The sequence below is a fragment of the Aptenodytes forsteri genome, unplaced genomic scaffold (genome assembly GCF_000699145.1).
Source record: "Aptenodytes forsteri isolate BGI_AS27 unplaced genomic scaffold, ASM69914v1 Scaffold63, whole genome shotgun sequence".
In the NCBI taxonomy this organism is placed as follows: domain Eukaryota; kingdom Metazoa; phylum Chordata; class Aves; order Sphenisciformes; family Spheniscidae; genus Aptenodytes; species Aptenodytes forsteri.
In genome coordinates, this window is record NW_008794709.1 from 3,089,219 (window position 1) to 3,102,778 (window position 13,560).

Here is a 13,560-nt window from a genome sequence, read left to right on the forward strand (position 1 = left end):
TTTTAATACCTTTTATATGGTTTCAAAGGGCAAGCCTATTATCTCCAGAGCCCTGGAAGCTGCTTCAAGTTTCACTCCAGTGCTGAGCAATGGAAGCAATAGGAGCTCAGCAGGACAGGTTCGGGTGTGGGAGTGAAGAGGCAGTGATTGCCTGTCAGCCTTCTCCATGAGAAACAGATCCACATCTTTGCAGGGCCCTCAGGAACCGCAGGAGCTGCACGGTTTTGTGAATAAGTGGAAGTTTATCATTAAACACATTGTTCTGTGGACCTAATGAGACCTGCTTTCCTACAGGTGTGTCCTATTGCCTTTTCCTCTCCTTCCCTTGCCCGTACCACTCGCTACACCAACTGTAAGCCCTCGATCTCACTGAGCAAGAAGCACCATCTGCTCTGGTGAGTCCAGAGCTGCACGTGATGACTGACATTAGCAAGCAGCGTGTAAAATGGATACGTTCTGCCTACCTTTCCCTTAGCAAGGGCATTCATGGATCTCTGTCTTTGACCCAGCTGCTGATTTTCATGAATTTCATAGGCACTTAATTCTCTTTGAGCCCCGATCCCTCTGTCAGTTTGATAGAAAGCAGGTTCAGAACATACTGGCTGATAGACAGCCAGATGGCACGATCACAGAAATGTCATTCTCTGTGGGAAATGAGGCTAGAAGCACAAGGATGTGGCATGGATTCATGGGATAAGGTTAAAAAGTCAAGAGTGTATATTTTTTTCAGTGTTGATAGAGCCTTGAGAATGCTGTTCGTGGAATTGTATCCTTTTTCCTTGAACCAGGTAGGTACTGACTCCCTCAGATACTTGGGTAGTGGATTTTTCTAATTTTTTATTCCAGTGTGTGGCTGCAAAAGATATGTAAGATTCCTTCTTATTTCATGTATTTGCCCCTGAGTGCCAGTGTTCATCAGGAAACAAAGAATTTAAAAAAAACCAAAACCTTAGGTCTCTACAAGGAGTACAGAGCTCTCCACAATGAAGAATCAAAGGTTAAGACAGAGGTGTCAAAACAGCATTTAGCATTTCTGGCAAGGCACAGATTTTTCTGTATTGGGATATGATTATCAAATATCTTTTGTTCCACTGCATTTAGGTTCCTGCTTTGAATAAGGTCCATCCATGTGCCTCATGTCTATTGCGAAGCCACTGGTGAGGGGGGGTGTTTATTTATTTTTATTATTATTAATCTCCTGTGCAGCAATAAAAACTGTCTGATACGGTTCAACTGACAAAACCAGGAAGGCGTTTGTTTTATGTTTTAGTAGACAACCGTTTTTTAAATAATATACTGTGTGTAATGTGGCACTGTCAACCAAAGGAACAGCGACAGAAGAATCCACAGCCACAAATGCAGAGTAGTCGTATTTTGAGGGGCCCAGCAGAGCTGCAGTCACAGCGTTTACTTTCCTGTCATGCTAGGATCTCGATGCTCACCACACCAACAATTAAAAGCAACTGAGAGTTTCCAGATTGCAGCTAATGAGAGGTACGTAGATTACTCACAAAGAGGAGTTAGGAAAGTTTAAGGACAGAGTTCTCTTCTCTGCCTCTTCATGGCAGATGTTGGGTCAGGGTCTTGCCCTGACTGTTTAAACGGTGGCAATCCAGCAATACTGAGAAACCAAAACACTGGAACTATGACCTGCTGGGCAGCACAGAGCTTTGTGCTACAGACTGTCTCCCTCTGCCAGCTCAATAAATAACACCCAATTAATTATACACAAACGGGCACTCCTCTGAAACGCCTGGGCTTTGAAGTAAGCTGTTTAAGGTGTGCCAGCCCTGTTTGTCAAAGTAGTGATTAAGCATACTCACGTAGAAATTGAAATGTGACCCAAAAAACAGACTCAAAATGGAGGTATCCAAAACCAGAAGCTTTTTACAAACTGTTGGCCTAGGAGTTTAGGAATTGCCTTTAAGCAAACAGGAGCAAGAACTTATCCCATGTCTATACATGAAACTGTAAGAATTGGAATAAGGCTGTACTGAAGCTCCATCTAGTCCAGCATCTTGTCTCCAACAGCAGGCAGTGAGCTATCGGGTAGCCAAGCAGGCCAAGGTGCTGCATTCAAACTGCAGTGTCTGCTGGAGGTGCACATTAAAATCTCATTTTTAACATGTCCCTGGTTCCTCTTTTATCATCAGCATGCTAGATGGTGCTGGTGTTGCCAGGACTAGGGACATCTTGGACCACGGTTTGCAGATTTCAGTGGACTCTCCATTGCTTACCCTCCATGTGGGGTCATTCATGCTGCCTTCTCCAGAAGGTAAGGAGCAGATTATTGCCTGCTGTCTCTACTGAATTCTGCAACAGTAGTCCCCGTATAGTCCCAGCCTTGCAGAGCTCCTTCTTGGACCTTGCATCTCCTTACCACACCCAGCCAGGCACTGTTTTAGTAGAGATCGAACATTCAGCTGGTCTGCCCCCAAATTATGCTGTGGAAATACTTACTCCTGGTGCTCCTCTCTCTTTTCTCTTGCCTGTACATCCTCCCTAGACACACATGCTATGGGACTTCTTACATTGGAAGAGAATGAAGGATCCCAGTAGGTCACCTTGTACTCCTAGCTTATCCCATGGCCCACCAGGACTGTAAGTCAGGAAATCCTCTTGGGAGCAGCCTGTGCTAACAGCGGGTCTCACAGGGTGCCCTGACCATTGTGCACCATCTGGGGACCCGACCATGCACACAAACCAACTGTGCCAAGCTGCAGCCCCTCTCCTGGTGCCTCTAAGACCTCTTGTGGGGTGGGGTTTTTTTATGCCTTCCCCATCTGAGGTCCCACTGAGTCATGGGACTTCCTGATCAACTTCCCCCACCATCCGCAGCAGCAGAAAGAGGAAGCCTGGTGACGGGGTCCTGGTGACTGCGGGGCTTATATCCATTCCCTTTTCCTCTCAGGTCTCCCAGCACGGCACCAGTGGGCACTCTTCACCGGCTCCTTAGATGCCTGCAGGGTGGCGTGCCCTGTATCCCCCTCTGGTTCCCTATCTGTACATTCCTGACCCTTTGACCTTGATCTTCCTCTCTTCTCTGCCTTGTTGTCCCCCGCGATCATTTGGTTTTCCCCAGGTCTTTCAAAGAGCATAAGATCAGTGCAGGCATATACTGACACTTCAACAGAATACTTGTTAGCCTGAAAAGAGTTAAGGCAACTGGCCCCTACTATGTGTAATAACTTTGTGCCTTCACCAAATTGTCTTCTCACCATATGCCCTCTTTTCCAGTCCATTTATAAATAGGTTAAACAGCAGGAGCCCAGGAACAAAACCCCTCAAACATCACTGGAGACCTCCCTTAAATGTGAACACTGGCCATTTATCCTACTCTTTTAATAGGTTATTCACATGAAGACTTTTTCTCTTGTCCCATGGTGCCTTAATTTCTTTCAGAGCCATTACTGATGGACCTTTATGTCTTTGGAAATTGTTGCTGGGATTCTATATGGCTGACCTTGTTGTGGTTTTCTTTTAACTTGCCAGAGTTTATGATCCTTTCTATTTTCCATTCTTGGACACAACTTCTATTTTCTGAAGAAAGGCTTCTGCTTCTAATAAATTCCTTTGTCCTGCTGTTAGCCATGTCAGCTTTCCTTTTGGTCTTTCCAAAGTCTCTGTCCATACACAGAGGCTTAGAGCAAATGTACTCTTACACGTTATGTTTAAATAGTCACTATGAAAATATTTTAGCCTTCAGGCATCCATTTTAGTTTCTTTTTAACAAGGTTTCTTGTTCCTATGTAATTCTATTGTAGTTGGGGGTTTTTTGGCTTTTGTTCCCTAGGCAAGAATGTTGAGCAGGGGCATTTTGAACCAGGTTCTGCATGTTGCTCAGGGCTAATATGAAAGTTTTCTCTTCTGTTGTAGGCTCTTTCATGCAGCAACACTATTTTCTTTTTCTGCAACATCAATCCCTGATGTGACATTTGCCCAATATGCAGGTGGGAAATTGATATCTCCTGTTACTGTTGCATTTCTTGCCCTGTCAGCAACTCTGATCTCCCTCAGCATGTAATAGATACAGACATTTGATCTAACCCTGATATGGCATATTTCTGACTTAGGCCAGGAATGTCAGGCTGTATAGGTTTTCAGCTGCTTGTAAACACAATTAGCATGTTACTTTGATTTGGCACAAAGCTTTCTCTAATGCATGTTACCACTTCTCTACTGCTGCTGCCTCCTCTGTCTTTTTTTATACTTTGTACCCTGATTCTAGAGCATCTGATCAATTGCCTTCTTCCCATCAAGTTTCTAATACACATAGTATGAGACCATCCCTGTTTAAAGTCAGGCATTTTTGTTTCCCCATCTTGTTTGTTAGACTTCTAGCATTTATAAAGAAGCATCTTTTCTTTTTCTCTTTCTATACTATGGGATTCTTTTTGTTTGATTATTCTTCATTCTTTCTTTTTAAGTTTCACCAAATTATTGTTATTCACTGGAGGATAAAGTTTTCCTGACTTCCTGCTCTGAATACGTGCCATCCTGAATTATGTTTTAGCACTTGTCAGCTTCTCCCTTCCTTCAATTTAAAAAAAAAATCTCCTAACACCTTTTTAAGTGCCGTCACTGGTTTCATTTTAGTTTACCTGAATCTGACTACATACGATACCTGAAGAAGGAGCCATTCAGATACCTAAAACAAGGACACAGGCAAACTCCCCCTCTGGCAGATCTCCTTTTACATCAGCCAGCAGCGCCCATTTGGATCTGCTGTGATCCCGCGGTGAGTCTTTGGTTTCTCTCTCACTCCTTGTCACTCACATCCAGAGAGGGGAAAGTGAGAACAAAAAGCACACAGTATAAGGGATGCTGGAATAAATAGCCATTGCTAACTATATATTGTTACATTGCTTTGTCCTCAGGTACGCTTTGGGTCTTCCTTTTTTTAGATTGGAAGGACATTTTACAAACATTTCAGTTCAACTGCCCTGAGCACAGGCATTCCACAGGAGTCAGAAATGGTGACTTGGAAACAAGAAACATTATACTAAAAGCACTGTCGGGTTGAAATATGTTCAGTCTTTTTGGTTACATTTCTTCTATATACTGACATTTGGTCCTTCATTCTCCTTTAGCTTTCAAAGCAAAGATCTACCACCTGAGAGCTCCACACTCGTGGAAGAAAACAAGACTCAGGAGGCAACAGCAAAACGGAGAGCAGCAACACCCAACAAGGACTGTGAAGCACCAGGTGTGTAGTCGCCACTGGAACAGCAGCTTCATGGGACGTAGCCTAGGATGGAGCCCAGCCTGTCTGGAGATGAGGGACCAGGACAACTAGACAAGGGAGCACGCTCATCTGAGTTCCCATAAAGTCCCTGGGAATGACTTTCTTCAAAACAGTAGGATACTGGGCTCTCCCAGACCTCAGCTCCCACAGCCTCCCTCATTCCTTCAGCACAGGGCTCTGCACACGAGCTGTTGTCAGCAAAACCTTTAGTAACCATACTGATGAACATAAGAGATGGAAAGGGGAACCACTGTTTCTTGAGGGGGAGGCTGAGGAAACAGGTGACGTGTGGTGGGAGGATGAGCAGTGAGAAATGGAGAAATGAAAAATAGAAAGTTTTCGCTAGAGCTGTGACAAATATAGCTCTTCTAAGTGTAATGGAACTAGACGCAGAGTAGGCAGAGACAACTTGGTGGCCTTTTAAAAGGGGAAGGAGTGACGACTATGTGAAGATACTAAACTGACCTATGTCCTGAGGGCCCTGACTCTCAAGCTCTGGGGGTTCACGCTGAGGTGATTTTAAGATGGTCCAAGTTGCCCACCCATTGCCACAGGTTATTGCCCCATCACTGACTTGTCAGAAATAGCAGTGTTCCCACACCATAGGCACCAGACTGATATATTGACTTAAACTGAGGTGACTGTGGCTAATTCAGTTCACTAGGATGTGGACTGTGGTGGCCAAGAGATCTCCTTCTTGATCCCTATCAGGTTTAGTTGAATAGGTGACCAGCTGAAGTCAGAAACCTTCTGAGCCATCACAGCCTAACCTGACAAGCACCAAGAATTGCCAAGAGAGCACCAGGAGAGCCTTGATACCATTTTAGCCCATTTGCTTGTCTTTAGACCTCCTTTCCTCTGCTTTTCACAAACTCCTTTGTTGCCCTAGCTTGCAGAAGGCATTGGAAAAGGTTTACAAAAGCCCCGTAAGCTTGTTCTTTTGGTTTGTTGTCTTCCCTCTAGGGAGCTGAGTGACAGACTGAGTAGCACAGGCAGGATGTAATCCCTTGACATGGTTCAGAGAAGAGCACTGGTAGTTTTATAGCATGGCTGTCAGGGTGCAGCGAGGGCCGGGGAGAAATCTCAGGATGGCAGGGCAGGGCCTGGCAGCCAGGGCCTGTCCCACCGCCCTGGCCAGGGTAGCCTGGGCAGACGCAGTCCCAGCCCCGGGCATCTGGCACCTCCATGGGGATGGGAATGGGCCCATGGCCAGACAGGGCAGGGCTGTGGGGAGCTGGAGACCAGCCCTGCTGCAACATCACTGGGGCAGGGATTCACAGCCCTGGGGGGCTGAAATGGGGTCCTGGTCCCTGGGCAGGGTGGGGGGAGCCCCAAGGAAGCTGGGGCAGGGACAGGCAGGGCTGGTGGGGCCCTCAGGGCCCTGACAATGTCATTGACCAAGACCGACACTTTTGATCATCGCTGCTCATATTAAGGAACTACAGAGAAAAACCTACTCCAGCAAATGAGTTGCAAAACTAAGCTTAATCCACTCTAATCAAAATTCACTATTGTTACCTTGGTCATGTGCTCTGATAACCACAGTGCAAATTACCACTGCAGAGCCAAAAAGATATCAGCCTTAAACTTGGTGCCAGCTTTGCACTGCTTCTAGAGATTTGGTTTAGCTCTGACTACAGCGACCCCTGCACGTGCTAGGAGGAGCTGCTAATGAATGGCAAGTATATTCTCCCACAAGAATCACAACTAATGGCTCCTGCGCAGTTAGATAATCAACCATTTAATAAAGGGTGAGCTTCTACCTCTTACCTTCCATGGGGAGCATTAATGCATTATTTTCCCCTCCTTAGCCACTTATTTCCACAAAACTGTTAGGAATTTAATATTTTTTAAACCACTCTTCCTCTATTAATCTTAGCTGAAATTGCCCAATGGATTCAAAAGTTATTAGGAATAGCTAGATGGTTGTACGGCTGTTGACAGAGACAGACACAAAGCATTATTGTATTAAGAAAGCACTCAAGTTTATAGCAACACAGATTTTTAAATCACGTTAACATCCAGCAGATAGCTACTAGTATGAGGATTATGTTTCATTTCTACACAAGTCTGCCTCACTAACAGCCTGAGAAGCTAAAGGAGCTCAGAAAGAAGTGGCCATTACTTAGACTTCATGCCTTGATGGTCTTCTCTGCGAAGGAGTGATTGCATGGTCAGCACTTGGCAGGAGGGCTTACATAAATACTCTTCAGAGACTAAAAGTTTGGCTTTGCACATCCAATTCCAGATCTTTCAAAGCTGCAGTTATCATCTTTCTCCCCTCCGACATTTTATAAATTAAACCCCTTCACTCTGTCCAATTCCCATGTTAGCCTTTCCCTTCTTGTACCTTGAGACTTGAAGGAGCCGAGGTTGCTGCTCTTACTGATGCTGAGCTTCTCAATAGCTAAAAAGCCTTATTGCTTTATATGAGTATTTCTCAGGGAACTTCAAGCTTTAGATGTAAACATTTGTGACTAATTTCTCCTTAGGACTATTTAAAATATAATGAGACCTACATTTTATATTGATCTGAGCTTTAGTTTACTTGTTCATGTATTTTTGAAAAAGAACAGGTGTTGCTTGAATGTTTCCTATGGGGCAGATTAAACACACTCTAGAGAGCACACCTGAGCCAAAGGTCAATCTTTCTCAGCAAGCCAGCCAGCAACAAACTGCTCCATGCTTTCCCAACTTTGGTAATGAAGGCTTATAAAGTAGACTGTAAAGAAATTATTTTTATTTATTTTTATGTAAACTTTTACAAACTATTGAAATATATGTTTTGAAAATTTTTGCTTTAGTGGCCTGCAGAGGATAGCATCTGGTTTTCTACCTACAGTATTATTTAATTTGGAAAATTCCAAGTCTGCCAATAAATTGGTCTGGCAGCTTTCACTGCAGAATTACAAGTTGAGTGGTTTCCACTACTAGCCAAGCCTACAGTTCTGCCTTCTGAGAAGTATATTTCTCGCAAGACTTAAGCTTCTTTCCAATTAAAGTCTGAAATGGCTTTGTCATATCTGTGGGCCACTGTACTCTTATTGAAAAGCACCTCATTTAACTAATCTCACTGCCATTGGCTTTAAAGTGATGGTCTTCATGCCCAGGACAAGCACTCTGTTTCTTCCATGGGAGGCTTGGTTACCTCAGAGCTGTGCCGATTATGTCAGGGAAAAATCATCTCTTCAAAACTCTCCATGCTGGCCCTAAGCAGAGCAGTAAAAACAGGTTGGTGAAATAAAAGCTGTGGTCTGTCACCATGTATGGCTAGGAGGAATTACTGAAAAGCTCTTGTGTTCCCTCCTCACCCTCTGAATCGGTCTGGGTATTACAGCTTAGTCTACGTATTTCAAAAGCAGAAGAGAAATCAATGTTGCATGAGCGTTTAAAATGTCAAAACCACGCAAACAAGCAGTGGATGTGTCACTTGTTTGCGATGATCTCTACTTACAGACTATTCTGTAAACTGTATCTTAAGCTAAAACTCTAGTTTGTTCATTTTCAGAAAGGGACTGGGCAGTTTTGGGGGGGATGAAGGGAGAAAGTAATACTTTTTTTCAGGAAGAACTTTTTATTGCTACTCATCCAAAGACAGAGCAACTGTTAGCTGGTCAGTTTGAGTGATTTTCTTAAATGAAGGTGGGGAATAACAAGTCACAGGAAGCGTGGCCATATGTCCAGGAGAGAACAGAGCATTTGTCTCCTATCTATCTAAACTGGCCAACTAAAATGGCAACTTCCTTCAGCAAAAAAGCAGAGTTATATGAATTTAAAAATACCACAAACATTTCAGTACGTAGCTACGTATGCCATGGAGACTGAGGCATTTCCTACTGACAGTGGAAGCAGAATGTTTATATTATAAATTATTCTTGATGGCTCTGAATGATAAATGTCAAAAACAAGTGATCCTGCAGGGAAATCTATTCTAGCAGAATTCTAAATCTGCTCTGAAAAGCATATTCAGCCTGAAGAAATTGATGGAACTGATATTTTGCAGAAGCCCTTGGTTTTCTCCTTTCATCTACAGTTTCTAAATACAGGTCTGTAATATTTTTCCCACGAGTTCGGAAGATCTGAATTTCTCCTGAGATGACTTCCTACCTTTTTCAGCCACCACTTCACCCTCGTTACTTATCTGTCCTGATATTTTACCTTTCTGAAGTTTTGAATCAAGGCATTATCTTTGTGAAATGTCTGGTCAAGCAGTTATAGATTACAAAAGCTCATGTTTGGGGCTCTTTATCTGGTAGAGATGGGAGGTGAGAGGGACCCGTCAGAGAAAAGGGCCTAAGTATCTCTAATCTCCACTACTCTCCTTTATTCTCTGCCTTAGGAATGGTTGCACTTCAGAATGAGTATTACAGAGAATTTTTTTTTTCTTTCTTTTCTGAAGATTTCACTAGTTGTAGTTGCTTTAGGATTCCCCAAGATGATATCTGAGTATAAATCATTTCTAAATTTTTATTAAAAATTGATGCAAGAGAGAGCAGTGAGAACAATATTGGGATCTTAGTCTAAATTCTGCTCAGTTTCTGTTTTTCAGTTACTCTGGGTATAAAATGTGAAAAAATATAAAAGTGGATAAATTGATTTTGTTTCAGAAGTACATGTTTTATTGTCCAGTGTAGAAGTGGATACTCCACCTACACAAAAGAAGAGTTGTGAATCTGCACCAGTTGTTGAATCTTCACTGGGATTTTATTTTCCACCAGTTTTCATTTCCACATTTCATTTCCTTCCTGGCCCTGCGTGCCGTGTATCCAAACCTCTGTGTGACAAAAAGCAATGATATGTGAGCCATGCGGTTTGACAAAAGAAAAGGGGAGATGGGCTGGGGGCCCTAGATCCAGATAATCCACCAGCAAAGTGCCCCAGCAGCCACACGCTTAGCCTTGGCACTGCGCCACACGCACTTGCCGCTCCCGAGTTAGTTGGTTTAGTTGAAGAGGCCAGAGCTGTGCTTCCACCGTCAAAGATCAAGATCACTGATGGGTGCAAGTGGTCCCTCTGCAGACGCTAATGAAAGTAAGGCTACAGGCTGCCTTGCATTCTCCAGGAATTCACGTAGGGGTAGTTAAGTTGTTGGAAACGCACCTTTGGTTTTTTGTAGTGGAAAAACCGGCGCTAAGTGACAGGGTAGGAGATGTCTGGGTATGTTGGAGGATTCCTTCTTCTTTAAGTGAAGGGGAAAAAAAGACATGCAGAATTCCTATTTTGATGAACTGACTCTAGGTGGCAACAACACTCTGTGTAGCCTTACCAGAGGCTAGTCAGGCAAAGACTGTTTAATGCTGCTTACATAGAGGCAAAAAATGATAGCATTTTCAGTACTGCTTCTAGAAAATTTTCCAGCTGATTGCACCAGCTGCACATTGCTAGAAACATTTCCAGATTCTGTCGGTTTTCATTGTAATAGAGGACCCGGTTTGCAACACGTATTTTGAATAAGATGCTGCATGTTTCATTTTGTAGGCATAATACTGCAGGTGTGCAGAGGAAAATTAGCAAACTATTCTCTTTTAGTTTTCCTGCTTGGATGGGCAATCTCAGGAAGCGCGTATATAATCCTGATTTGTAATGATCCCCGTAAAAGTGCACAGATGGGTATGTACAATTGCAGTTCTGTAGCATTCACCAACGATGCTCTTAAAATGCCACTTCATCAACTCGTCAAAAAAAACAGCCACACAGATACCTACAGAATGCTTGCCACATCTTCTGTGTAAAACACTGTATTATCTGCCAAGAGATTTGTAATTCCCTATTTCATTCCCTCTTCACTACGTACCCAGCTTCCTGGGCTTAGCAGTAGATAAGCAAACACTTGCACAATATAAAAATTTTTACAAGTATGATAAACTGCAGTGTTTTAGCATTTTTCTCAAAAGTCAGTTTCACTGTTAACTCCACTGACCCTTGAAATATTTAAATCTGTTATTGATGTGTTCATAGGCATAGGGAGAAAGCAGAGAAAAAAAATACTAGTTTTGATTACCAGTTGCAGCAAAGAACTGTCATTGTAACCATACTATATACTAATAATGACCACAGAAAATCTTTCAAGTGTGATGACATCATGTTTGTAGCAAGGCCAAAGTGTCTGATGGCATCTACAGGGTATGATAAACTTATTTATTACTCTGCCGAAGTGACAAAGCTGTGAAACCCTGTGATTAAATCAGCTGTTTCGTATAATTGACCCATTCACCCACATTTTGTCAATTAATCTCCTCTGGGGCTATTTCCAGGATTTCAAACCTCTAAGCTGCTTTCAAAGAGAAGAACTGTCCTTTAAAATGTAAAAATGTATCACGTGAAAGCAATTTCTTTCTTTCTTACCAAATTGTGAAATTTCCCTTTAAATGATACTGAATCAGGTTTCCAGATTTACAGTATTCTAAATCAATATCTTATAATCCTCTATAAATCTTTTAGACTGAATTTTAAAAAATAAATATGTATAAATGAATCACGATTTATTCCTACTAGGAATATATAAACCTATCTGGGATGAGAGTGCCCTAAAAAGGAAAAATAGAATTCACTAACCTTTAAGATACTTTATGTCAAGGTACTTTGTGTACCTTGTGTACACTTAATTTTATTAGTTTTTCTTCCTTTCAATTAAGCAGTAGTTTTACTATACATTTTTCAAAAAGTGGGGACATGATGGCAAAAGTAATGGAAACACAATTGGAAAAATTGGTTATATCTACGACATATTGCCCAAATACATATCATAATATATTGTTTTTCAAGTTTCCTTGTGTTAAAAAGGCCTATCTGTGTAAAAACAATGCTGCTAATCATGGTGGGTGTTTTCAGTTGTATTCAGAGATACCCACACTTCATATCAAGGTCCTAGGACCCTCACTCAGACGCATGTACACCACCCCGAGAGCCGAGGTGTGAGAGTTCAGTACACCAGCACTGAAGACTCATTTTGGACAGGCCCTGAGAACCTTCTCAACTTGTCTCCCACACAGCTTGAGGACACTTTTGATAAAGTATCATCATGTATAGCTATCATAACACCCATCCCGTACTATCCGTGGTAACCCTCAAATGCAAAAAGTGACACTTCATTACAACCACTGTGGCTATTTTTAGGAGTCATTCACCTTGTGGCATCTGAGCTAGACAAGGCTTCTCGCATCTGTTTGTCTCCCCACAGGTGTCCCATGTGCCACCTCTGCTTTCAGACGTTAGTAGCCCTCATTTCCCTCATATGCCCTGCATGCTCATAATTTTCTTTCTGCTTCCTATACAAGGTGTCCCATTCTCTCTATTCTCACGCCAGAGTAGGCTCATCTCACACTCCTTAGAGGTGGTATTTTCATGCCACGTTCCGCATCTTTTCCCCAAAAGCTTAGCCTGCACTAATAGTGCCTGCACCGTTTTTTCACCCAGTCGCGCTTCTCCCATCAGGCTGTTATCTGGTTCTGTTCCCTTTCTCCCCTCTCCATACCAATGCCTCTGTTGATCCTTTCACACATTGCTTAAGCTGTGGTTTTCTTTCTCCTTCATGCCAGATCTGTGTTGCGCTGCGGGACTCCGTACTAGAAATCCACATTTCCTCCATGCCAGAAGCTCTGTGTGCCCCTTCTAATTTTCATCCCTCCTCCTATTTCTTACTCCTTTCTCCTCTTTCTTTTTCAAGGTGTCAACATTTTTAACACAACTGGGTTATAGGGCCAAAATAAAATGAGTCATGTATTGAGACTAACATGTTTTTCTGCCATCAGCTAGCTCTTTGATCAACAGGAGTTTAGCAAGTGCATTGCAAATGCTAGCTGTCCCTACTGCAAATGTGGGGAAATGCGTTGCTTGCCGAGAGCCCCGTGGGTTTCCAGATACAGCTGGGTAGAACATATGCTAGCAGCTCACCAAGGTCTTATCCAGTATTGACGTGGACAAAATCAATGTGACTACAGGCAGTGAGAATTAAAGTTGTAAGGACTGACAGCTGCTAAATCATGTGTTGTTTAACTCTTCAGTACAAAACTCTGTGGGGGTCTGTATCACCATTCTTTACCCTTTGGGCATCCCTCCACCCTAGTTTTCACCCACATCAGTGAAGTTTTTCCCACTGATGATTGAAGTGTTCCCTGAAACTTCTGAATTGGCCCAGTAATCAAAAGCTACCACATCATGCCTAAGCTTAAAGTGCCATGAAGTTGTAAAAAAATAGCCTCGTCTGTTCAACCAGCCATTGAAACATGAAAACCGTAAGTGACATGTCAGATGCCAAGTTATGTTTTAAGATGAGGCATCATGTAATAAAAATAGTTTTCAGAATATTGTTACTT